The 26,823-nt window shown below is 40.7% G+C and overlaps 2 long non-coding RNA genes across 3 annotated transcripts in view; one reads left to right on the top strand and one right to left on the bottom strand.

Moving 5' to 3' along the window:
* LOC101717575 (uncharacterized) overlaps nt 1-26,823 on the top strand; it is a 150,993-nt gene that overhangs the window by 104,103 nt on the left and 20,067 nt on the right. The gene's annotated exons all lie outside the window — the stretch shown is intronic.
* Nucleotides 532-25,546, bottom strand: LOC147829900 (uncharacterized). Of its 2 annotated transcripts, none has more exons than XR_015446449.1 (4): nt 25,394-25,546; nt 14,534-14,710; nt 5,132-9,300; nt 532-2,847 (listed from the first exon to the last, which is right to left on the bottom strand). It is a non-coding gene; the product is annotated as an uncharacterized LOC147829900 (long non-coding RNA). The 2 variants fall into 2 exon arrangements; XR_015446448.1 differs by lacking the exon at nt 25,394-25,546 and adding an exon at nt 25,284-25,380 and having other exon boundaries at nt 533-2,847.

The following is a 26,823-nucleotide window of genomic DNA, read 5'->3' as shown; positions in this document are numbered from 1 at the left end:
GGAACACAGGGGTCAAAGCTAGAAAGGGGCAATTGGGAATGGTGTTAAGCAGGGGCTTGCCCTGTAATTTTAATTCACTTAGCTTGGTGTCATATTTCTGTGCAAGTTCCCAAGTAGTTTGTGTAGGCTGGCTGTCCAGAGCAATGGAATCTGGAAAACCAGCTAACGTCCAGGCCATGCTCCAGAGTTGCCAACCTGAGCAGCCTAAGGATGTGAGCAGGTGGTCCCAGCCTGGCTCCATGGGCACACAAGGTATCTTGGCACCACTCCTTGATGTTCCACCTGTCCTCTGCTCAGTGACCTTTGCCAGTTGTATTTCTTTGCCCTAAATAACAGCATTCCAGACTAACGTCAGGTACCAGGCTAACATCAGCCCCTCTGCAGCACAAATGGACATGAGGAAAAGCTGAGAGTGGAAAGTTATAATGTAGCTCTGTAAGGGTGATATGGTTGTGTCTAGATGTCCCCCCTCCAAAGCCTCATGCAGTCTGAGGTGGGGCTTTCTTCAGAGGTGGCTGAATCTTGAGCATGTGATAATTCATGCTGCACTGCTAGGATTAAGGGTGGGTGATTACTAAGTCAGTCCACTGATTAGTCTGGTAGTGCCCTAGTCCTGGTAGCCTGGAAACAATATAAGGGACAGAAAGAGGTTTGTCAGGTCCCTTGCTCTTTTGTTGCTTTTGTTGTCTTCTGCCACCACGAACTGCTTCTCCTCTGTGACACCACTCCACCTTGGGGCCAGCCAACCATGGACTGAAACCTCTACAGACTGTGAGCTAAATAAACCTTTTCCCATTTAACTTTGGGTGTCAAGTATTTGGTCTCAGCAACAAGAGAAAAGTAACTAAGACAAAGGGCTTTCATGTCCGCAAGGGTGTGGGGACTCTGGGTGGTGTAATCAGTAGTGTTACTTAATAGTTTATATGACAAATTCTGTGCCCTTCACATTGAGAAACCATATTTTCCAGTGCTTATGGGACACTTAGAAAAGTATTTCAATTAGGCAACAAACAAGAAAAAAATTCCAGTAAGTTCCTGTAATAGAAATTGTACAGGTCATTGTTTTGACCTAGTATAGCAAAAATGGAGATTAACAACCAAAGAAAAAACCCAAAAACCTCCATACATGTGAAAATTAAACATAAACATAAAAACATTGCAGCCATTTCCTAAATAACTTTTGAATCAAAGAGAAAATTGAAACAGCAATTCCTGAATAACTAAAGAAACAGCAATGTGAAAACCCTATATATCAAAACCCAGGAAATCTGTCAAAGTTATAATGAAGCAAATTTATGACCCTAAATAGTCTTCAATATCAGGCAGAAAAGAAGGGAAATAAAGTAGGCTTTCAATTCAGGTTAAAAAGAGAAGGATAATGTAAACTTCAGGAAAGTAGGACAAAGAAATTAATAGATAGGAATCGAAATTAATGAGTTAAATATCTCAAACCATAAATAAATACCAGAATTGGTTCTTTGGAAACTTCCCACAAAAGAGATAAATCACTAGCTGGCCCTGCAGGCCTCGAGCATCTCACCAGGATACACATGATGGATGGCACTGCAGGCAGGATGCTCTCTGTGGAAGGACCTGGGGTTAATGCTCAAGTCCACATCCCCCCATGGGAATGCTGTTCCTCAAAAACTCAAAAACTTCTGGAATGCAGGAGAGTGGAGAGGAAGGGACTCAGGGATAAACTTGGATGGATTCTAACTAATAAAAGAGAATATGCAAAATTTTTTACTATAAAAAATGTTAAAGAATTTGTGAAATAAACTCAATAGGTCATTTTCCAGATGAATATAAATGACCAAATTTTTTCCCAAAGAAAAACAAAACCCAAATACAATCATAACCATGGAAAAATTAAGAGGGGTCCACAAAGTAGTAGATTAACAACCAGGTGGCAGAATAGGAAGCTCCAGAACTGGTCCCTCCAGCAAACAACTGTTGAGCTGGCAAACTGGCAGAATCAATGATTTTGGAAATCTAGAATCCTGCCACATCCTTAAAGGACCCATGGGAGTGTTTAAGAAAATAGATTATGTATTTGGGTTTTGTTTTGCAGCTACTATTCTTGGTTCCCAGCCTTGAGGCAGGCAATTATAGGCATGATGACCTGGTGTGTCTTGCTCACACCAAGGTGAGAGAATTTTGTTCTCTCTGATGGTTCAATCTGGCTGAAGCAAAACCTGTTCAAGAATTTAAATAGAAAACTCCCTTCCCTTCCTTTCCCTTCCCTTCCCTTCCCTGATTTAGGTATTCAAGAAATTCTCTGCCAGGTCATTGACCACAGAGATAATAGAACAGAGACTTCATTGACTAAATACAATCAAGCATAAAGATTTTCCAAAAATAATTTGGAAAAGTTACTAAATAAATGAACAATTTATGCCCTCAACAACAGCAGCAACAACAACAAAGAGTAATCTCTGAAAAGTAGGAAGAATCTGATTTTCAGAGCTACTGTATTGTACTATTAAATCCAGTTCTTAATCGGAAAAATAGAAATCAACAGAAACCACCTTTAAGATGGTTTTTCTTTTAAGAAAGTCCAGACATTGATTTTATAAGACAAAAATTTTAACTTCTTTATATGCTCAGCTAGTTGAAGGAAACTATGGGGAAAAACCTTAAAAGCTATCAAAAGAGTAGCATATGACTATGTATGAAGTATCAGTGAAGAGAGAAATTATGTAAAGAAACAAAACAGAAAGTGTGGAGATAAAAAAGTATATTAGCTAAAGTGAAAAACTCATTAGACTCTTTCCAAGCAAATGTGAGCAGAGTTGAGGAGGCAGGGAACTTGATGACAGGGCAATAGATATTATCGAGTTTGAAGATCTGAAAGAAAAAAGAATAAAGAAAAATGAATACAGCAAACAAATCTATGGGACACTGTAAGTGGCATTATGGAAGTCCTAGAAGGAGAAGACTGAGAAACAGGTGAGGAAAAAATACTCGAGGAAATAAGGGCTGAAAAAATTCCTCAAACCTGATGAAAGGCATAAAAGACTATTAAATAAATATAGGCAAGAGAAACTCAGAGAAAACATGCTGAAGCAAGTTATCGTTAAACTGTGAAGAGACAAACAGAAAATGTTGAAATCAGCAAAAGAGAAACAACCTGTCACAAACAAAGACCATTCAGTAAGATTAACAGCCAATTTCTCATCAGAAACCATGGTAGCCAGGAGGTAGTGGAGTGATATATTTAAATTGCTGAAGGAAAAACAAAAAACACAAACAAAAACCTGTCATCCAAGAATTCTACATCTGGAAAAACTATCCTTCAAAAGTGGATGCTAGATTAAGACATTGTCAGTAATAATCCTGCCCTATGAGAAATGCTTAATGGAATACTTCAGGTTGAAAGCTGTATGAGGAAATAAAGATCTTCAGTAAGAGTAATTACATGGGAAAATATAGAAGCTAACATTATTGTATTTTTGTTTTTTATGCTCTTGTTGTTTTTATATGATTTAATAGATAAATGCATAAAACAATAATTATGAATCTATGTTAATGAGCACACAATGTATAAAATGTAACATGACAATAACAAACACAAAGGGGAGATGAAGAGGGTAGGAATAGAATTAAGGAACACTATTGAAATAAAATTTGTATCAATTCAAACTACATTGTTATAAACATAGATTTGTAACTGCAGTCTCCAAGGCAACCACTGACATAATAAATAAAAATAATTCAGAAAAGGAAATGAAGAGAAAATCAAGGTGGCGTGCTAGACAAAACTCAATCAGACACAAAAGAAGGTAGTATTGTATAAATTGAAAAAATTGTAGAAATTATTTAAGAAATAACAAAATAGCAGAGATAAGTCTTTCATTAGTAATCATTTTAAATGTAAGTAGCTTAAATTCATGAAGACAGAGATTCACAAAAAAGAATTAAAAATGAAAAAAATGATCCAATTTATGCTGCTTAATGTAGATTTGTTTTAGATTTGAAGGAACAAATAAATTGAAAATGAAATGAAAAAGAGGTGGGGTGGCTATCCTAACATCAAGAAAAAACAGGTTTTAAGTGAAAAATTGTTATAGAGATAAAATATGTTTATAAAAGTGCCTATTCATCACAAAGATAGAAGAATTACAGACATATACATACCAAAGAACAGAGCCCCAGAATGTATGAGGTAAACATTGACAGACTCAAAAGGAGGGATACCTCTACAGTAGTAGTAGGAAATTTCAGTATCTTACATTCAATATTAGATAAAACAGTGAGACAGAGGATCAATAAAGATGTAGAGAACTTGAACAACACTATGAATCAACTAGACCTAACATATACATAAAGAACACTACTGAACAATGACACAATACACATGTTTTTCAGGTGTACTTGGAGCTTTCTGTAGGATAGCCCATATTTAGGATATAAACAATTTCCTACAAATTAAAGGAGATTGAAATCATATAATATATATTCTCTAACCCCAGTAGAATTGAGCTAGAAGTTAATAACAGAAACAGTATAAAAATAAGAAAACACAGGGAAATTAAACTGTACACTTTAAGAAAGTGTGTGGAAGAAGAAGTCACTAGGAAAATTATCAAATACTTTGAGATGAGTGAAAAATAAAACCACAACATACCCAAACTTATAGAGTTTAGTGAAAGCAGTTCTCAGAAGGAACTTTATAGCTTTAGGTGTATATATTAAAAAAAGAAAGATCTCAAATCATTAACCTAATTTTATGTCTTAAGGAACTACAAAAATAAAAGCAGATTAAATTCAAAGCAAGCAGAAGGGAGGAAATAATAAAGGTTAGAGCAGGGGTAAAAAAAATAGAGAGTGGAAAAACAATAGAGAATATCAATAAATTCAAAGTTGCTTGTTTGAAAAGATCAACAAAATTAACAAACTGTTAGCTAGACTAGGAAAAAACAGAGAAGATATAAATGATTAAAATCAGAAATCAAAGTGGAGACATTATTACAGACCTTACAGAAATTAAAAGAAGTGTAAGAGAATACCATGAACACTGTATATCAACAAAGTTGATAATCTAGGTGAAATGGGCACATCCCCTGAAATACACAACTTGCCAAAATTGACTCAAGACAAAATAGAGATAGGTGGGTGTGGTGGCACAGACCTGTAATCCCAGCACTCTGGGAAGCCACTCTATGGGTTCCTCTTCCTGGAGCGCTGTTCCCATGGAGCATCTGTCTCACAGAGCTGATTGGTCCTGCTTTCCTCCTAAGCCTTCAGTCTTGGAGTAGCCTCAGTAGCCATCCATCTTCAGTCACCATGCCCTTTCTGGGCTCCTCTCACACCGGTCTGCTGGGTCTGCTCCCTGTGTGTGGGTCCTGAGAGGATGGAGTTGCACTGTCCAGCCACCTGCTGAAACTCAGGGGTAGGTAGTGCTGGCAGCCACAAGGAGCTCAGGTACACTAGAGGAGGTGAAAAGTGGACACTGCTGTCGGGGACGGGCACATTGCTACATCTGTCACATGGCTGGAGTAGGACTCAGGTTGCCCTTCCATGTGGAGGAGGGCCAAGCACACTTCCTGGCTGGCTTCTCAGACTCCATGGCAGGCTTCTGTCCTTTCTGAGCACCCAGCACCCCTGGCCCACTCCTCACCCTCACAGGAGCAGGCTTCTTGCCCACCTGCAGTGTCCATTGCCCAAGCTCACCTGACAAACTCTTGCACAGGCTGAGGCCAGGCCAAAATGTCTCCTTCCCTGAGCCACCTCACAGCACCATCAGCCAGACAGCCCTGCTGCAGGTTTTCTCTTCATGGGGATGTGCCAGGCTGGGTTGCTGGCCCCTTTGGCTGGAGGACCCTGAGAGTGCATTTCAGCCTCCCCAGGTGGGAGGTCTAGCTCCAGGTGGGCCCAGGGCATGTGAGTGAGCACTCCCTGCGCACGCCCCCTCCTCTCTTTCTGGTTTTTATTTTGTCTGTTTGCCTCTCCCATTTTCACAGAGCCAATCTAGCTTGTGAAAAACAAGCTGTCATCTTAGTGCTTTTTTATCCCCCATTCTCCCTACAGCTGCGGTGTTTCCAGATGTTCATTACTGCTGTATTAGCGGAGGTTGTTAATGACACTTAGGCTGACAGAATGCAAATTGATTCTCAAAAGTTATGCTGATTGCCTAGGCATGTTGCTTACACCAGCTAAGCAAAAATGAAAAAAACCAAAACAAAACAGATAAAATCCTCAAACCCATGACATGTGGCACATATAGTCTTCAATCTAGGTCTTGGGCCACATGTGAGCCAAACATCAAAGGCTTAGCTGACTGGAGAAGGTGCACACAGGATTGGTTTCCAGGGAAGTCTTAATTCTGACCTAAAGGGAGGCTACCCTTGAGGGCAACATGGCTACTGGTGCTTTTCAGTTTCCGGTTTTAGCTATGGCAGGGGCCTTGTCAAACGTAGAGGCCTCAGAGTCAAACTGTCCTGATGTAAGCCCCAGTGTTGCCTCTCACTTGTGATGTGTGGCTTGGGGGAGGTTGTTAACCCCTGAATACCCTCATCTGCAAAATGCAAACAGGGAATGTGGCCTTGTGGAGGATGTGAATCTTAAACAAAACATGCACACAGAACTGGGACCTCTCCCCCAACCCACACCAGTTAGGAGAGATAAGAAGACATGGTTACATGGCAGTGAGCTACTACAGTCTTCACTAGCTCCACCGCAGATGGGGCAGAATTCTGGAACTACCCAGGGACTTGGTGCTGGTCCTGCCTGCTTCCAGACAACCAACGTAGAGAGCTGAAAAAGCCCAAGCTGGGGCACTGTTGTTTCTGCTGCTGCCACAAGGTGTCATTGTTGAACAAAGCCCTGCACAGCAAGGTGGATGCTGGTTCACTACTCTGGTGGGACCTGGTTCCCTGTCCTCATCTAGGCTGCACTGTGCCCTACTCCTTAGCTGCAGTGTTGTGATGTTATCCTTTCCCTCCAAGGAGGCTCTGAGATCCTTCTCTAAGATTGTTTAGCACAAAGAGCAGAAGGTTCTTTGATAGCCTTCTCTGGGGACCAAATCTGTGACTTACCTAGAAAGCACAAAGACTTTGTGGGATTCACCAGTACTCCTAGGTATTGAAAGCTGTCTTGGTGGGGGAAATTCCAGTTCATCAGCACCTCCTCAGACATAAATCACTGAAGTCATGTGATGGTGCTTGGTGATTGGCTGGCTGATTTGAGTTCACTCTTTTCTCTCTTTGTACTGGGTTTAGGCAGTGGGTCACAAGTGTTATTAGAGTCCCTGAAAGGGTGACTTGGTGTCTAAGATACTTGCCTATTGGTTACTTACCTATTAGTCCCGAAGTTCACCGGGGTAGCAGACAGGTAGCAGACAGAGTAGAAGCAATGTGTGGGCATGACAGATATGTGGACTGCTCCTGCATGGAGCCTGCCCCATGAGGCTGAGATGGAAAGATCTGGGAGCTGGGCAAGTGGGTCAGCTACAAGATGTGGTACTTGAGCACCAAGTGTTACTCAAGTCCCCAGACAGAGGGCTTTCTGTGGCCTGGGATAGAGACACTTGTGTTGGCAGGGACAGAAGCCCAGTGTTTCTCCTGGGCAATGACTGTAAAGGTGGGTCAGTGGTCCAGAACAGAGCCAGGGCCAGGATCTTAGCCATTGGGTCAGCCATGGGGTCTTGGCAAGTTGTGGACCTTGTTCAGGGCCAAGTTTCTAAAGCCATTGTGGGAGAATCCTAGCCTATTAGAGTAGGGGCCTTAGAGATCAACCTAGTTAGATCCCTTCACTGCTGGACACCCTCCACTGCTTCAAATGGAAACCAAGGACTGAGAGCTTGTTCCTTTCTTATGAAGCTCTGACAAAAGGAGACAATGGCAACTGAGGATTTTGCTGAGGTTTAAGAGAACAAACAGAAAGAGGGACTTTCAATAAGGCAGGTTTTTGATTCCTGAATAGGGGAGCACCTAGAGGGAACAGTTTGTAAAATGGCTCTGTTCTTACCTGTGAGAAGGGTCTGAGTTCTTGCTCAGGATTCTGGAGGACACTCCCTGGGCCTGGCTTGTATGCACTGTTTGCCAGAGGAGGATAGGAACCCCGGGTTTTCCCTGTGCTGTATTTTTCCAGGGCTTATGGGCATCCTCATTAATTTGTTCATTAATTTGTTTGTTTGTTCATCCATTCTTTGCTGGAAGTCTGTGGTGTGTCTACTTTTGTGGCTGCTGACATCAGAGCCCTAGGGCTCCACTTATGGTGATGGGTTTGGAGGAGGCTGGGATCCTGAAATCTTGGGCGAGAGGAACTCTCTAGGGTAGGACCCAAACAGAGGCTTAGGGAGGTAAAGACCGTATTTCTCAGGAAGGCAAGAAGTGGGGTCAGCTTGTCTGGAGCCAATGTTTTGCTGGGCAGAGGGAAAGGGACAGGAAGTGGGGCCTTCCTCCCTGGAACTCTCCCCACCTGCTTTTTATCTGGTGAACCCTTCAAATCTTGGCTCCAGTGTCACCCTAAGGAAAGTTCTCTCTGCTCCCCAGCCCCAGCCTAAGCTAGGTGCCCTGATTACATGATCTTTCAGCACTGCATGCTTTTTTTTTTTTTAACCACAATTTACATTAACTATGTCCTGTTAATATAAATGATGGTTCACTTGCCATCTGTCATGCATGTACTCTTAGTGCGAAGTTGTGCACACAGAAGTGATACCTCAGAACACTTGCCCTGGCCTCTGGGTGGAGAAAGAGAGTCTGGCTCTGTGTGCAGGCAGGGTCCTGACAGCCACCCCTGTTGCTATCATTCCTGGTGAGCAGTAAGGTCATTCTTAGTTTTCTGCTATGTTTTCTCTGAGAAACAGAACAAAGTACTGCAGGAAATTCTTTCTGAGTTTCCTTCCAGCTTCAAATTTGTGTGCGTCAGAGCAGAGGGACATTTTTTCAAGAGCCCCCAGGGCCTCCAGGTCTTGGCTGGGCTGTGCCCTCTTTTGTTCTCTCTTCTTTCCTTCCACCTCTTTCCTCGAATCCCTGCAGGACACAGGACCCTTCTTGATCCTCCTCCACAAAGACACTCAAGGCTCCTGGCAGGATCTGCTTGCCTCTGCCCACCTGACCCTGAGCTTGTGGGTTGTGTCCTGTCCTGCGGGGGCCTCTGCTGAGGGAGGTGATGACTATCTGTGGTGGGATTCAGCTCAGAAGACCAGTAGACACTCCCTCACATGACCCGATTTTCCACAGATGGTGCTCTTGGGCCTGCCGGCTGTTGCAGGAGATTAATGATGTGGTGCTTGGGGCGGAAGGAGATGTCTTTCTTGATCACACACCATGCCTTGACAGATGACTGGGTTTCCTGAGAACAGAGAGGAGGGGTTTCCACTGACATTTGCATTACAGGAAGCCCAAACCAGACTTTCAGTTTGTTTTATACTTGTCTCTGGAATGCTCAGCTTTGTGGCTAATGATAGAGCTATCCTTTTCCAGTTGCTGTCATGTAAGAGATGGTCAAAGGGATGCAGAAGTGTCCCCTACCACTGTACTGGACACACCCAGTCTGGGCACACAGGTCTTTGTGTGCTGGCCCCCCAGGCAGAAGGAGCTGAGTTCAGCCATGATCTCACCTCTGTGTCTACACAGTTGGAATGCAGCTGGAGGAGGATGCGGGTTGGCCCTTGTGCACAAAGGCTAGACAAGGGTGCTTGAAGCTGTCTGGGGCTGATCGGGTGTGAGAGACCTTTGGACAGGTCCTTCCTGGATAGCCTCAGGGAGGGACTGTCATGGCCCATCTTACATAGCTGTCCAGGCCACACCAGCTGGAAGGGGGACCATTGGGGGCCGGGGACCAGTGGAAAGGGTGACCTAGAAGCTTTTCTCCTTGGCCCCTGGCCAGCCCTTTCTCCATCTGGGACCCAGCCAGTCAGCCTGCTCTGCCGAGGGCTCCAGTGATGTTGGCTCTCAGAGCTCCCATGTCCACACTGCACACTCATGTCCCTGAGGGTCCCCTCTGCTGGGGAGGAGAGGGCACTGGGCTCTGCCAGGGGCTGGATGGGCAGCAGTGGACTGGCAACGCCCATCAGGTGGAAGAGTAGACAAAGGGCAGGTTCATGGGCACACAGTGTGGGGGGATCAGTACATTAAAAGCAAGGCAGGGCTGGATCATCAGGGCTCAGTGGCCTTGATGCAAGGTCCAGGCTTTATTCTGAGCTCAGTGGGAAACTGTGAAGGATGACTACATTCCACTAGGAGGTCTGGGACCTAGACTGAGAATGCTCCTGATGTTCCCACCCCAGGTGCTCCATCAGGGCTCTGACATATGGGCCCTTTCTGACCCTTTTCCCTCAGGCCTGTGCTGGCCTGGGATGCTGAGGAGTCCTGTCCTACCTGCCCCTAGACTCAGCCCCTTGGGGTCCTGCTGCCCCTTGGTAGGCAGAGGCTCTCCTGCTATGTGTGCCAGAGCCAAGGCCCAGGGCCTGCACAGGATACCCTTCCAGAGTGCTCAGGAGAAAGGCCACAAGTCCTATCCTTCCACTTGGCACAGGCATTGCTGGCACACAGCTGTCTGCCCAGCCCCCAGCAGGACCCTGGCACGTGGTGAGTGCTAGCTGCTCTTTTCAGCTGTGTGAGAGTAGGAGATAGGCTGTGACCTGGGTGGACAGATTGGTTGCCTGTCTGGGCAATGGGAGTGGGCTGAGGGTGGGCTGGCAAGTTGGGCACTCTAGGAAGTCCTCCCAAGGCCTCTGGGGAGCCTGCAGGCTACCCCGCTGTGGTCTCCCTCCTTGTGACTAGAGACTTTCCTGCTGTCACAGACAAGAAGAAACCCCACCCTGGGATGTGGCCCAGGCTCCTCTCATGACATCCACTGTGTGCTGTGGCTGATGAGCTAGACTGGACCACAGACTGGACCTCAGGCTGCCCCCACTTCTTCCCCTGATCCCCAGATCACCACATGCATCCACCTCCCCATGCTACCTGCCTCTCTACTCCCACAGCTGAGGCCCCCCAACCTCCCAGGTTCCCATCTAGGTTGGGGGGTGTTAATCATAGCCTCCCTCATTCTTTGAAGGTCTGATCACAGCTGGAGGAGGGAGCAGAGCACCTTCAGCACTCCTGTCCCCTCCTCCTGTCCTGGGTCTCTACTGTGGCTCTTTCTGAAGGTGACCAGGACAGCAGTGACCATGAGTGTGGACTTTGGAGTCTGGTCCAGATTTGATTCTGCCTCCACTCTATTTGGACAAGTGACTTAACCTTTGGAGCTTGCTTCCTTTTAAAATCTGTGTGTTGGGGGTACTCATGGCACATGACTTGCAGAGTTGAGTGCTGAGTGAGGTAAAGGGCACAGCACAGATTGAGTGTCAGCTGCTATACCAGAGCTGTCTCCACCAGGGGAGACTGGAATAGGGAACTCACTGACGTTAAGTGGGGCACTGGAGTAGGCTGAAATCACCTCGTGGTGCCATTTCCAAGAGCCCCAGTTCTACCACTAGAATAGTGTATTCTGAATCAGAGAGTGATTTGCAAATGCTTCTAAGACTATTTTTCAAATCATGTCAGAGATGCTACGGGAACACCTTCAGGGTGTTATGGTTGGATTCACAGTGTTCCCCAAGAAGCTCATTGTGCTGAAGGCTTGGTCCCCGATGAAGCACCGTTCAGAGGCAAGGCTTTGGGGAGTGAGGGGATTGTGAGGATGCTGACCCATCAAGGGGGTGACCCACCAATGAGCTCATGACCGAGTGGATTATGAGGCTATGGGGACTTGTGGAAGGGAGTGGGTGCTGGGGTAGCCTTGTCTCCAGACTCCAGCTCTGACCTCTCTCATCCTTTCTACTTCCTGGCTGCCACACTTTCCACCATGGCATTCTGCTTTGCCACTGACCTAAAACCAATGGAGCTGGCTGACCATGGACGGAAACCTCTGAAACATGAACCGGAGTAAACCCTTCCTCCTTTAAGTTGTTTTTCTTGGGTATTTTGTCACAGAGACAGAAAGCTGACAACACAGGGACAAGATGGGAGATTGTGGATGAGCTCCAACTCCCTCTTCTCCTCTAAGAAGGGCTACTTAGCCTCTGTAAACTCAGATACTGAGTTTTACCTTAGATTTCTTTGAAATCTGCAACATACTGTTAGAAAAATTCAAACATGAACATTTCCATAAGGCATTTTTAAAAAAGTTTGGACACTTGCTGTTTTAAATGAGATAATCATCATCATTTAAAAAATGAAGGCATCAGGCCTCACAGTTTTCTAAATTCTGGGGTTATAAAGAGATATAAATTTATGGTCTCTGCCATGAAAGAGAATAATTGGCAATTTCTCTTAAAGTTGTTTCACTCCTGTGTTCATCCAAGCCTGGAGGGCTCAGCCTCATCTGCTTTATTCTGCTGTCTATTGTAGGCAGGAGATTGTCAGGCAAGAACAGTGAGATGCACTAGTGTGACTCTGAAGTCAGTGGTACCAGGATCCTGACATCTCCTAGGTCTGGACTCTCCTTCACTGACCTGGTCTGGGTGCCACTGAAGTCCAGGAAGTCCCAGGCCTCTATGCCTCAGAGTTTTCAGCCTATTGGTCTCTTGGCTGCTGAGGTGCAAAAGAGGACCTTGAGCTCTGGGCTTAGATGGCAAGAGGAAGTGTAATTGGGCCGAGTTTTGGCCACTTGGCATCCTCTCTGGTGGTGTAAGGATTAGACACGGGGTGTCTTCAGGGACATCCCTGGAGCGCAGAGGGGCTCAGAACACTGTGACTTTTGTTCCTTTGTGGCCTGCAGGCTTGGGGAGGACTCTTCAGGAAAAGTAGCAGAGATGTCTAGCAACTCAAGGAAAAGGAAATGTTGGTAAAACTCTGGGGCAGCCACTAGGGCTGAAGGTGATTGCATTGAGACAGGACCAGAGCAGGAGCTAGGTATCACAGGACAGTGTCCTCTTGTGGATGAGTCAGGCTCTATGAACAGGCTAAGAATTGGATCCTGAGAGAAGAGCATTTGAGATTCCTCCCCACATTGAAAGAGGGGGCTCATCAAGAAGAACTGGGGTCTTACTCCCTGAAGGAGGGTGATGGACATCGTAGGCCAAGACCACTGCATCCTTCTAGCCTATCTCTGCTTGTGTTATTGTCATTGTCTTCACATTGCTGTTGCATGTAGCTGCTTCATTAGTCTTTTTTACCTGTCCCTTTCATCATGTTATTCTTATGTAAAATGCCTTTGAGGGGCTGAAGAGGGGCCTGATTTCCCTGGTGAGGGCTTGAGCTCTGCCCACTGCTCTCTTCTGCATTTCTCACAGCTCCATTCCTGCCCTGCTCCTCCCCCAGCTCAGATCTCACCTGCTCAGCACTGCTGGTGGCTCCTGCCTCTCTTCCACCAAGGCCTGGCTCAAAGCAGATTTTGTTTTGGGGTCCCTGAGATTTTACCCTGACTAGAGCTTCTCTGAGATGCTTGTCTTGGAGCTGACAACAGACTGATGCATTCTTAGCTCTTCTGTGTTTGTTATTTCTCTTTGGTTATAAATTATAATGTCAGTAGCTCCATCTTTTCAGAATTTGAAGCCCACTCCTTTGAGGCTATCCACTTCCTCCTGAGCAGAGACATGTTCTCCCCGTCCTTGCCTCTATCCCCTCTCCTCCCTGTCACAGCCTCTCATTCCACCAGTGTGCACAGGCGTCCTCATCATGAGGCTCAAAAGGACATCTGTGCAATGAGGTGGCTGCAATGGGGACCTCCAGAGTAGGTTGGTGTACTCATGTGGTGACAGTCAGGCAGCCTCTAAGATCAGGTCTGTGCAGAAATGCTGGTGACATCTTCATGCTCATGGAATGTTAAGTGGAAAAAGTAGGATCCTACACAGAATATAAACATACAGAAGAAATTAAATAGCATAGCACAGCATGCAAGAGAGTGCACCAAATGTTGAGTGATTAATTCTGAAAAGAAGAATTTTGTGTGATTTATATTTTCTTTAGACTCTTCCACATTTTCAAACGTCTTCCACAGATTATATATTACTTTCATTTTAATGCCTGTATTATTTTTATTGGCATACAAACACCCTTAGACATTGGAAAGTGGCAGGACCACCTGCACTTTGAGGTGACTCTACCTTGCCTGGTGGAGCAGGGACTTGATTGTGGGTTTTGCTGTGGCCAGCCACTTCATTATTTTATGGGAAGGTGAAGGGAGTTGTTATTACCAAAAACCAATAAATAAACCAAAACAAACAAATAGAAAGCAAGCAGGCAAGTAAGCAAGCAAGCAAGCCCATTTCCCTTTCTGGTCTTTGGATTCTGTTAGGGAGCAGCATAAAGTCAGGTGGATTTATCAGTGCACCCTGGAGAAGGAATGGTAGCTATCATTGGCTTTCATCCAGGGAATGTGCCTGAATGTGGTAGATGAAACATAGACACCTCTGATAATGTGGGAAGGGTATCCAATTCTGGCCCTGGAATAAGACAAACTGATACTAAAAATGTCTCCATGCTCGACCTTAAGCAAGTCATTTAATCTTTCTCATCTACCCAATGGGAATGATGGCACCTTTGTGGCCAGGCCACTGTGAGGACAATGATCACTTAGTCATGTGCTCAGGTGGTACCTGGTGGGCAGGCAGTCAGGGTGCAGGCACAATGTGTTTCCTCTGTGAGCTCTCCCAGGTGGGCAGGCTCCAAAAGCAGAGGCTCAGGGTAGCCTTCCTGCTTTCTGCCAGCTCCTGCAGTTGGTGCTGAATGCACCTGGATTCTCCTCATCTTGAAGTAACAAGGTCTGCAGATGCCTGAGAAGGGCCAAGGGAGGGAGTCAGAGCAAGAGGAAGGAAAAGGGAGAGAAGAGACAGATGGGCATGAAGCAGAGAAAATGGCAACTGTGTAATTATGACAGATAGTATAAATGTGTATTTTTCTTTCCTCTCTTAACTGATTTGCAAAGCAATTATATAAAACAATGTGTTTATAACATATTGTAGGGCTTATAACACATTGAGATGTAGTATACTTGTGAATAATAGTGCAGAAGATGTGGTGGTTAGGAGAAACTACCATTGGGCTAAGGAAATGACCACATATAGTAAAGTAATGGTGAACACCATGTATTGCTGGGTATATAACTGTGATAGTTAACTGGCTATGTCAATGTGAGTAACAAATGCCTGAGTAAATTGGCTCAGTATAGTTCTGGATGTGGAAAACCCACCTGAGGGAGGATTGGTATAAAATGGGAAAACAAAGAAGGAAGACTCGCTTCTGTTTCTTCCAAGAAGCTCCAGTCTTGACCTTTACCTTAGACATTGTGTCCTGGCTTCCAAAACAGACCCTTCAGCTCCCAGCACAGACCTCTCAGCCTTCCACTGTAGACCCTTTGGCCTCCTGATACAGACTCACACAGGACACTACAGTGGGCCCCAGGACTGTATCTTTCGGATCTCCCTCTTCCCCTCTTCCACATCTGACTCTGTGAGCAGCCATTGTAAACCAATCTTATAAATTCTTATATATTTGTATATCTTGCATTAAATTTGTTTCCTAGTAAGCACGGATTGATACAATAACATTAGAGGATGTGACATATATATCGCAATAGTAACGCAAAAGGGCAAGAAAGAGAATAGAGTTGTATAAAAATAACATACTTCTATATATCACTGGAACTAGGCAAATGTGTATCTGAAACTGACTGTGCTAAGGCACAGCTAGTAAGCCTGAGAAAAATCATTGAAAACTAACTAAAATGTAGTAAAAAATCATGGAAGAAATTAAAATACTACATTAGAAAATTTCTCTTCAGAAAGAAAGCAGTAGGGGATGACTAGAAGGATGTATAAAACTTATGGAAGACAAAAGGTTAAATGTCAGATGTCCACTTAACTATTTTAACTGTTTAAAGGTATTTTTAGGATACCTTATCCAAAAATATCATGGTACATTCCCCATGATAATCCATATGCTATGACATGAACCTGAACACATTTAGAGAGTATAAATAATATAAAATATGCTCTCCTATTACAATGGATTGAAATTAGAAATCACTATCAGCAAAAATTTGTGAAATTCACAAATATGTGGAAATTAAACAACACACTTCTAAACAACCAATCAAAAAATAAAAAATGAAATGAGACTATATTTTGAGATGAATGCAAATGAAAGCACAATGTAGCAAAATATAGGAGATGCATCATGGCATTGTTTAGAGGGAAATTTATAGCTGTAGATGCCAATTTTAAGAAAGAAGAAAGAAGAAATATCTTAAATAAATAACCTAATTTTACCTTAAGAAACTTGAAAAAGGAGCATTTAAACCTCAAGCAAGCAATCTAAACCTAAAGCAGGCAGAGAAAGGAAATAATAAAGCTTAATTAGTAAACAGAATTGAGAAGTATCAGAGATTCAGTGAAATAAAAATCTGGTTCTTTGAAAAAAATCAACAAAATTGACAAGCTTTGAATGTATTAGCCAAAGTGATAAAAGACGGCAGTTACGAGAATCAGAAATGGAAGCATGGACACTACCAACATTACAAGAATAAAAAGGAACAATTGTAAAGGAGTCTATGAATCATTATATGCCAAAAAATTAGGTAACTAAGATGAAATGTACAAATTTTTAGAGAGACACAATCTACTAAGTCAATAAAAAAAACATAAACTGAATAGATCTACAACAAATAAAGAGATAAAATTAGTGATAATAGCAGTAAAGTACTCAAAGAAAAGCCATGATCCAAATAGCTCACCAGTGAATTCTATCAGATGCTGAAATAAGGAGTAATAGCAATCTTTCATAAATTCTTCCACAAAACAGAAGAAGAGGAAATATAAAGTCATTTTGAAGACTTATTCTGTTACTAAAACAGAGACAAAGAAAACACAAGGAAAATATAGATCAATACTACTTATAAATAGGAATATAGTATTCAATGAAATGCTAACAAATTGCAACCAGCAACATACAAAATAATTATAGACTATAACCAAGTGATATTTATCTCAGGAATACATAGTTGAACATATGAAAGTCAATTATTGTAATATGTCATACTGATAGAAAAATACCCCACTTGATCATCTTAAGAGACACAGAGAAATCATTTGACAGAAATCCAAAACCTTCCATGATAAAAACAGAGCAAACTAGAATAGAAAGCAACTTCTTGAACCTGATAAAGGTGAAAAATCCATAGCTTATATCTTACATTATAGTGAAATACTCCATACTCCCAAGATCAAGTGAATAAAAAAGATTTATGCTCTTGTTGCTTCTACTTAACATTGTACTATAGATTCTATCCAGGGATATTAGGCAACAATCTAGATTGGGAAGGGAGAAATAATTAAAATTTTCTCTCTTCAGAGATGATATGATTTTGTGTGTGGAAAAATCATGAGGAATTTAGGATACTCAGTAAAAAGTATAATAACTAAAGAGTAACTTTAGCAAGGTTGCAGGATGTAAGATAAATATACAAAAATCATTTTTATTTCTATCCACTTTCAATAAACAAACCAAAAATGAAATTGGGAAATAAATTCCATATAAATGGAATTTAATGGAAGGTGATTTGGTTGTTCTTCAAAGAGTTAAACATAAAACTACCCAATGTCTCAATAATTCTACTCCTAGGCATTTACCTAGGAGAAATGTAAACATGTGTCAGCAAAAATACAAACGTTTATAGAAGCACTAATTGTAGTAGCTACAAAGTGGAAACAACACAAAACTTCATCAACTAGTGAATGGGTAAATTAAATATGGCATACTAATATGTTTAAATAGTTTTTATATTTAAATAACATCAAAATGAGTAAAATACTTGTGAATAAATCCATATTCATAAGTGCTAAAAGTATACTCTGAAAACCAAAAAATGTTGTTGAAAGAAATTAAAGATCTAAATAAGTAGAAAATAGGGCCAGGAATTTATCTCAGTGGTGCCACCACCTTCCTTCCAAGTGGAAGGTCCCGAGTTTGATTCCTGGTACAAAAAAAAAAAAAGGAGAAATCAACCAACAACAAATGCTGGTGATGTTGTGGGGAGAAAGGAATCCTTCTCCACTGTTGGTGGGAATGAAGACTGGGGGAACCACTATGGAAATCAATATGGAGATACCTCAAAAAAATAAGATTGGCGGTCCCATTTGACCCAGCTATTCCCCTGCTGGGTACTTTCCCAAAAGAATTAAAAGAATCATACCATAGCAATATATGCACACCCATGTTTATAGTGGCACAGTTGTAATAGCTAAAACTTGGAAACAGCTCAATTGCCCATCAGCTAGAGACTGGATAAAGAAGATTTTTTTTTTTTTTAAGTGGAGTGTTATTCAGCCATGAAGAGTGAGAAACTAGAGACATTTATAGCTAAATGGTTACACATTGAGGCAATACTCTTAAGTGAAATAAATAGGACACACATGTGTAAATACTGAATAGTTTCTCTGGTGTGAGAAACTGAAAGTGTAAATAAGGATCAAAATGTATAATAGATAATGTGAAATAGGAAGAAAAGGTCTAAAGGGGAAGGGGAAGTAAGAGGGGTAGGGGAAAGGAAAGAAGGGAAAGGAAAAATGGAAACAAAGTCTTTGTAAGTAGGGAGGAGTGGAGGGGTTGAAGGGAGGGCAGGGGAATGGGGAAAAAATAAGAACCAAGATATATCGTGTAAAGATACACATTCCCAATGATGAATGTCATCGTATCATATACCTAGAATGTACCAATAAACAATGAATAAAAAAAGTAGAAAATATCTCATGTTCACAAGTCATGAGACTGAATAGTTAGGTGACAATACTCCCACAATTTATCTATAGATTTCATATAATTCTATTAGGATACCAGTTATTTTATTTGTTGAGATTGACAAACTGAGTCAGGGTCAGTCACTTGGCAGAACAGTGAAGTTCTGTGGGAAGACCATGGATGCATGGTGATGGTGGTCTCCAAGGTGGCAAATGCACCTATCAGAGAGAGAGAAAGGAGACTCACATCTGACTGAGAGAATTGGAACCTGCAAGGAAAACGTAGGATACTGCTCCCAGATTGGCCCTCCACAGCCAGAAGTTGGCTAAAGGGAGATCCAAAAGTGGGTCTCATGGTATGTTCTCAACTTGCCCCGGTAGATACCACCATAACGAATTAGACTGTTACTACTGTCGCTGATTTGATTGTATAGGAATACTCTTGACTCAGTGGACAATTTTATGCCAGTGACTCTGTCTGCCAATTCCATCATCACATCCAGGGAGAGGGACAGCAAGACTTCCTAACCCAAGAACTTGGAGTGGATCAGACTCTGCAAGAATGCCTGCAAACTGGCAGAAAGAAGCCCTGAGTCTGAGTTAACTTCAGAATTGCAGTGAAAGGTTCAGAGGTGTTACTGGGGTGTAAGCACTCAGACTCTCTGGCAAAGAAGCTACATGTGAATCACATATGCAGTGTCTCACTGGAATATTTAACCTGTGTTCCCATTGGACATCTTAAAGGTTTGAGTTTTTATTTGTTTTTTGATTTATTTAGTAGTGTAGGTTTATGTTATGTTCTTTTATGGTTTTTCTGTTTATTAGGTTTTTAATTTTGTGTGTTTTTTCCTCCATTGGCTCTGATTTTTTTGTTATGATAAATTTGAGGGTTTATTTTATTTCTCCCTGGCTGATTCTTCTCTTCCTGCAATACCAATCCTGAAGTATTAAAAAAAGAAGAAAATTTTTATACAATTTTATGACATTTTTGGCCGAGAGTTTCTAAAGACACTTACTGAGTGGCCTTTCAGTAGATTAGGAAAACGCCAAGATTACAAAGAAGCTAGGATCTGTTTTTTTTTTTTTTTTTTTTTTTCAGTTTAATAGATGATCTGTAAATGTGTTCTGGCCAAAGATAAAAATAGGAAATATCCAAGGACAGATTTTTTTTGTCATCTTTTGTCCCATCTCCCTCTCCAAACTCTCCACACCTTTAGGGGTGAGCTGAAAGCATACTCTCTCCCTCCCTGCATTCTTGGGTCAAAAGATAACAAATTGGTGGTCCTTCTTGATTCCCCAGGTTACATCAGTGCCACTTTAGCATTTTATTAGATGCCATTTCCTGTTTATATGACTTGCTCTGATAAGATTGTAAACCCTGGGGTAGAGCTGAGGAAAAATAATATTATATCATTCTTTTTGTATTTTCTATCCTTAATGTAAACATTTTTCTCAGTCAAATTGAACACTAAGTCTTGATTGTTCTTGAATTTAGCCCGAGACATTTAGACAGTGAACAGCTAATAAATACGCCTCAGGTCATGGCAGAAGAGAAACTAACTTTTAGCTAATTGTTCATTATGTCCAAGAAATTGTGTCAAATATTTTACGTAGGAAACAATCTTTTCCCTGTTAAAATTTGTTTTCAAGTTACAGATTATATTTTTAAAACCAACAATATTTGAGAGAAGACATGACATCCTTAGTAATTCAGTCTGATTGTTATGTCATCACAAATATTTTTGTTTGCTGAGCAGTTTGTGGTTCTTTGGGGAATTACTAAGAATATATATATTTGTACTGGGGATCCAACTCAGGCCCTTGAGCTTGCAAGACAGGTGGCAGCACCACTAAGCTAAATCCCCCGGCCTAAAATAACTAATATTATAAATATTACAATCAAACAGAATGATAAATGCATACAATCACAGGTGATATAAATAGTTTAAAACATGTATGTCTCCTAACATCAGTTATGGCCCTTAGAATCACCCTATAGATTTACTAAATTTAGTATTTAAAATATCCAAGTATTTTGGAAGACTAAAGAATCATTAGTGGAGTTACGGTTTATCATGGCTAGTTGGAGTCCTATACACCTCACTTATCTGTATGACAAATTCTGTTCCCCTTCTTGGGAAATTTTCTGCCATTACTTCTGTGAACAGTTTTTCAATATCATTTTTAAAAAAAAATTTATTTATTTATTTATTTTTTATTAAATTCTTTTATTGGTACATTGTAGGTATACAACACAATTACATTTCTCATTGGGAATTGTACCTTTACATAATCCATCTTGGTTCTTATTTTTTCCCCATTCCTAGCCCTCCCTTCACGCCCTCCACCCTTCCCTATTTACAAAGACTTTATTTCCATTTTTTCCATTTCACATCATTTTTCCTTTCCCTTCTTTCCTTTCCCCTGCCCCTCCCACTATCCCTACCCCTTTGGACCTTTTCTTCCTATTTTACATTTTTGATTATTCATTCTAATCATTGGTACATTTTAGGTATACAATATAATGACATTTCAATGTCATTTTAATGTCTCCTATTTCTTCATAGACTCCTATCAGTCTTATGTTATTCTTTGTATCATATAGTAGCTGCTAGATTGATTTCTTGTGGTCCTTTGCTATTTTTAAGAAATCTTTCTTTTCCTGTTCACTAATTGCAATTCTGTCTTCTGTATCTGATATTCTGTCCTCACATTGGCTCATTCTGCTATGTAAAATTTGATGGAGTTTTTAATCTCCTGGATATCTGTTTGAATATTTTATGGATTCCATTCATGCTGGGATTCCGTCATGTTCCTGTATTTATTTTATCTGTGTCTGCTCTAGAGTTATTAATCATGTCTTTCACTATGGACACCATCTCTGTTGTTATCTGAAAAATTATATCTGATTTTATTTTTTCCAGACCCTCTTTTGTTGTCAGTTCAGGGAGTCCACATGGTTGAGTTTCAGATTGTCCCATCTCATTGCCCATCGGAGTTGACTTTGGTGATCTGGAAGACTAGTTTTGAGTCTTATTTAGGTGTCTTATTTCTATTTTTTTTGTTGTTAATGATGTTTTTGGTTTAATTCCTAGGTTGTTGCTTATAAAATGCTTATTGCAAGTATCTTTATTGCTAGTATTTAGAACCCTTAGGGAATGGCTACTTCTTGGATTGTCTTCCAGGTTTAGTTGGCCTGTGGGTTTTGAGTCTGTAATGGCCCTTAGGTAATCTCAGTGTTGGCATACCAGGAAGGACAACTGACTAGAATGATCACATCACCACAGCCAAAGTAATACAACCAGCATCAACAATAGCATCACACACAGCCTAGAAAATGACAAGCTGTGGTAACTATTGATCTACCACTTTTGACCACATGAACCAGACTTGTGGTTGTATATCAAGATCTAGAACCAACCAGAAATATATTTGCAGTAAATAAGCCCTTCAATATAGTGAATATGCCCACTGGGGAGATTTAGAAGGAGTTGGGGGGAGTACAGAAATAGAAGGAGAGGGAAAGTTTAGAAGTAAGGTTAGAGGACACAGGAAGATCATGCAAACTTTGGGAAACTGGTGAAGACAGAGGAAAGAGAGAAGGAAGGAACAAAAACAAGAACAGTACAAACTGACAGCAACAGAAAAACCAAAAACTGTATTCTTGCTCCCATAAACATATGAACAATTGAGAAAAAACAGGACAAAAACAGAAACAAGAAAAGTGAGAAATGAAGAACGAGAAAAGAAAAGAAGAAAAAATGTCCTTTTCAAGGCATGTCTATGTTGTCCCTGGAGGGCAACATGAGTAGCATACAGATCTGTGTTGACTGATCTCAGTAAGCCAGCCATAGTCCACTGGTTTCTGGCTGTGAGGCTGGAATTGAGTTCCCTGACCTCTTTCAGGTTTGGACTCTGCACAGTTCTACTGAAGGTTCAAGCTGCACTTCCCCTACACCAAGTCTGGTAGGAGGTGTTGACCTCAACAACTCACCACATGCTGCAGTCGGCTGTGCCTTTGTTGAGGTGACTCTTTGCTCTCCCAGTGAGATTCAATTCTCAACAAGCCTCAGAGAGGCCTTCTCTCTACTGCTCACCACTGTGTCAATTCCTGGGCTCAGAACAATGTCCTTCTGGATCCCCATGCTGCACTGCTGTCCTGGCAGGCCTCTGGCTGGGGCCTGTGTGCCATTACCAATGATATCTGGGCAGGCCCATTGGCTCTGATTTAATAGTTGTCTAATTCTTTCCCTAGTCTCAGCTCCCTTTCTAGTTTTTTTCACCTTAAACCCCCTAAAAAACACTACTACCATATTTCTTTATTCTTTTTTCAAATACATATACTCCTCCTCCCAAGTTTTAAATTTTCCATACTTAGCTCCTACACAGTCACTTCTTTCTTCTCTAGTGTTAACCCTCTATCCTCTCCATTCTAAGCCTTTGGCTCTCCCATATTTTCCCTAGCCTATTGTCCTCTCTGTCAGCAGGCTCTGACAACCACATAGCTTCCCTCAATCTCTAAGTAAACATCCTTCCTCCCATATTTTGCTCTTGCTCCCACAAATATCATCTGAAAACTCTCAATACCTACTCTTCCACTCAACGTAAAGTACTTCAATAGAATCAGACCACAAGTCAAACTTTTCTTTTCATCTATTACTATTCTTTCTTCAAACCTCCCCTGTAGCATCTTACATTTCTCATCCAACCACCTTCCATTATCCTATCTCCACTTCACCTACTTCATTGCAGAACAACTACAAATAATAAATGGTCATAGTGTGCAGAGAGTATAGTCAAATAGGCGAAATGTAACAGCAAAGACTACCATATAGAAGCATTATATGATTCAATTGGTTGATGTTATAACCAGAAGTAATTCTTTCAGCAAAACATAGAGACAGAGTCCAAATCACTTAAAGTAAATGACAGAAAGAGTAAATACTAGCACTGGACATGCAAAACTGAAAGTTATTCATGGGGAGGCAACACCTTACTAAAAATCTCCATATAAGTCACATAATCTCTTCACTTCTCTAGTCCTGGACTGCAATACCACCCGTCCCCAAGGGGGAAAAGAGGATAATACACACAAGGATATACATAGAAGTATGGGGAGGCAAGGAAACAGAAGGTCCCGAAGTTCTCCCAACTTTTCCAACAGGGTGCAAATGGTCACAAAGGGAAAGTAAAGTAAACACCAGGTAGTAGAACTCTACAAAAAGTTTATAGAGTGGGTGAAGAAACTAGATGAGTTCAAAGAGGAAATAAAACAAAAATAGCAGTTTCACTCAATACACCCATGGTGAATTATGGAGAAATAGGTAAAAACCTGGATGAACTAATCAAACAGTTCAAACTTGAATGACAAATTCAACAAAGGTACAGAATCCTCAGAAAGATGCCAGATAGAAATATCTAAAATATCAAAACTGTAGAATTCACAAATTTCAGAAATGACCAATACGAAGACAGGGTGTCTGAAACTGAGGAAAAAATAGTGAATTATGATGAAGTACTCAAGCCACAAAGGAAATAAGAGAATAAGAGATTATCCAGCAGCTACTAGATGACAATAAGAAGACCAATTTAAGGCTAAGTGGAGTTATCAAAAAAATTAAAAGATAACATAGATGGATTTACTAACATGTTTACAGAAATCATAGAAGAAAAATTTTCAAATATAAGAAAAGAGTTTAAAATATAAGTAAGTGATATTTGTAGAATACTAATCAAATATGATGGAAAAAGAAGCTCACCAAGGCATACTTTTATTAAAGTACCAGATAGCCACCAAAAACCCAGAATTTTAAAAGCCAGAGAAAACCAAAAACTCACATATAAAGGTAAACCAAGTAGAATTACAGTAGACTTCTCAACACAAACTCTAAAGGCCAGAAGAGCTTAGAGTGAAGTATTTCAAACCCTAAGAGCAAATAACTTCCAATCCAGATTAACTTGTCAGGCAAAACTATCCTTCAAAATAGATGGAGATACAAGTATTTCCATGAAAAAGACCAACTCAAAAGGTATATAAGTGCTAAACCAGCACTCAAGGAAATACTTAAGAATATTATTAATAGAAATAATGAAACTGACACAGCTAAAAATGCAGAGGAAATAAAAACTCTAAGTAAGGTCAATGGATAAACAGCAACAAAAATATTAGGATAAAGATTCACCAACAGATAAAGAAGGCAATGATAGTAAATAATCACCACATCCCAGTAATATCTCTCAATGTTAATGGGCTTACTTCTCCAATTAAAAGATACAGATTGGCAGGCTGGATCAAAAAACAGAATTCAACAGTTTGTTGTGTTTGAGAAATTCATCTAATCCAAAAAGATATTCATAGACTAAAAATTAAAGGATGGAAAACAGTATTTCATGCACCAGGACCCTGAAAACAAGTAGGAGTAGCAATTCTAATATCAGAAATGGTAAATTTCAAGCTAAAACTGATTAAAAGAGATAAAGAAAGTCACTGTATACTAGTTAAAGGAACAATCCAACAAGAAGAGATAACATTGATAAACATGCACCAAATACTGGAGCACCTATCTTCATAAAACAAAAACTGATGAACTTAAAAGATCAAATAAACACTTACGGAATCATAATAGAGGATTTTACCACCGCACTTTTAAAAAGAGAGAGCTCAACTAAAGAAATATCAGCTCTGAACCACATGCGTGAACATATAGATTAATAAATACTTACAAAGTATTCCACCCCTCTAAACAGAGCATACATTCTTTTCAGCAACACATGATGCTTTTCCAAAAATAGATCTCATACTAGCCCACAAAGCCTGCTTAAGTAAATACAAAAGAATTGAAATCACCCCATGCCTCTATCAGAACACTATGCAATGAAAATGTAAATCAACAATAGAAGAAATTTCAGAAAAGGCAAAAGCTCCTGAAAAATTAACAACATACTTCTAAACAGCTTATGGGTCACAGAATAAATCAAGGAAGAAATTAAAAAATTCTAGAGGTTAATGACAGTGATTGTACAACTCACCAAACCCTATGGGACACTATGAAAGCAGATCTAAGAGGAAAATTCATCACTATCAATGCTTGCATTAGGAAAACAGAGCAAGGCCAAATAAATAACCTTTTGAGAAATCTTAAAATACTTGAGAAACAACAGCAAACCAGCCCCAAACTGAAATTAAAGAGGGAATTATAAAGATTAGAGTGGAAAAAAATGAAATTGAGATTAAAAAAAAAACCAGTTAAAAAAAATCAACAAATCAAAGAGCTGATTCTTTGAAAGAATAAATAAAAGAGATAAGCCCTTAGCCAGATTTACCAAGAGAAAGAGAGGAAAGACTCACACTAAAGCAATTAAACATGAAAAAGGTGAAATCATAACACTTAAAATCTAGAAGATAGCAACTATTTTGAAAAATTATATTCCAAAAAATTAGCAAATTTTGAAGAAGTGGACAGATTCCTAGATGCATACAGATTACCAAAACTAACCCAAGAAGGCATAAATATGCTTAACAATCCAACAACAAGTAATGAAATTGACATAGTAACAAAACTAAAAAAAACAAAAACTAAAAAAACCTAGGACCTGATGGATTCACTGCTGAATTCTGCAAAATCTTTAAGGATGCTACATCACCAATACTCCTCAAGCTCTTCAATTAAATTGATTTTTTTTTCTTTTTTGGGTACTGGGGATCGAACTTGGATCCTTGTGCTTGCAAGACAGGTGGCGGAACCACTGAGCTAAATCCCTGGCACTTCAATTAAATTGAAAGAGATGGGGTGCTCCAAAATTCATTTATGAAAGCCAGTATTGCCCTAATCTCAAAACTGGACAAAGAACCAACTAAAAAAGAAAACTATAGGCCAAGGTCCTTAGTGAATGTAGACGCAAAAGTCCTCAACAAGATATTAGCAAATAGAATGCAGCACATTATCAAAAAGATCATACATCATGATCAAGTAGGTTTCATCCCAGAGACGCAAGGATGGCTCAACATACATAAATCAATAATTGTAATACAGCACATAAACAGAAGCAAGATAAAAAACCATACGATCATATCAATAGATGCAGAAAAGGCTTTCAACAAAATCCTACAGCCCTTTATGATAAAAAAAAACTATGAAAAAAAGAGGTATAGA

This window comes from Heterocephalus glaber, unplaced genomic scaffold (assembly GCF_053883595.1).
Source record: "Heterocephalus glaber isolate CG9 unplaced genomic scaffold, H.glaber_assembly_v1.0 deba00000347, whole genome shotgun sequence".
Taxonomy (NCBI): domain Eukaryota; kingdom Metazoa; phylum Chordata; class Mammalia; order Rodentia; family Bathyergidae; genus Heterocephalus; species Heterocephalus glaber.
The sequence above is the reverse complement of the archived record's forward strand: the minus strand, read 5'-3'. Positions and strand labels throughout refer to the sequence as shown.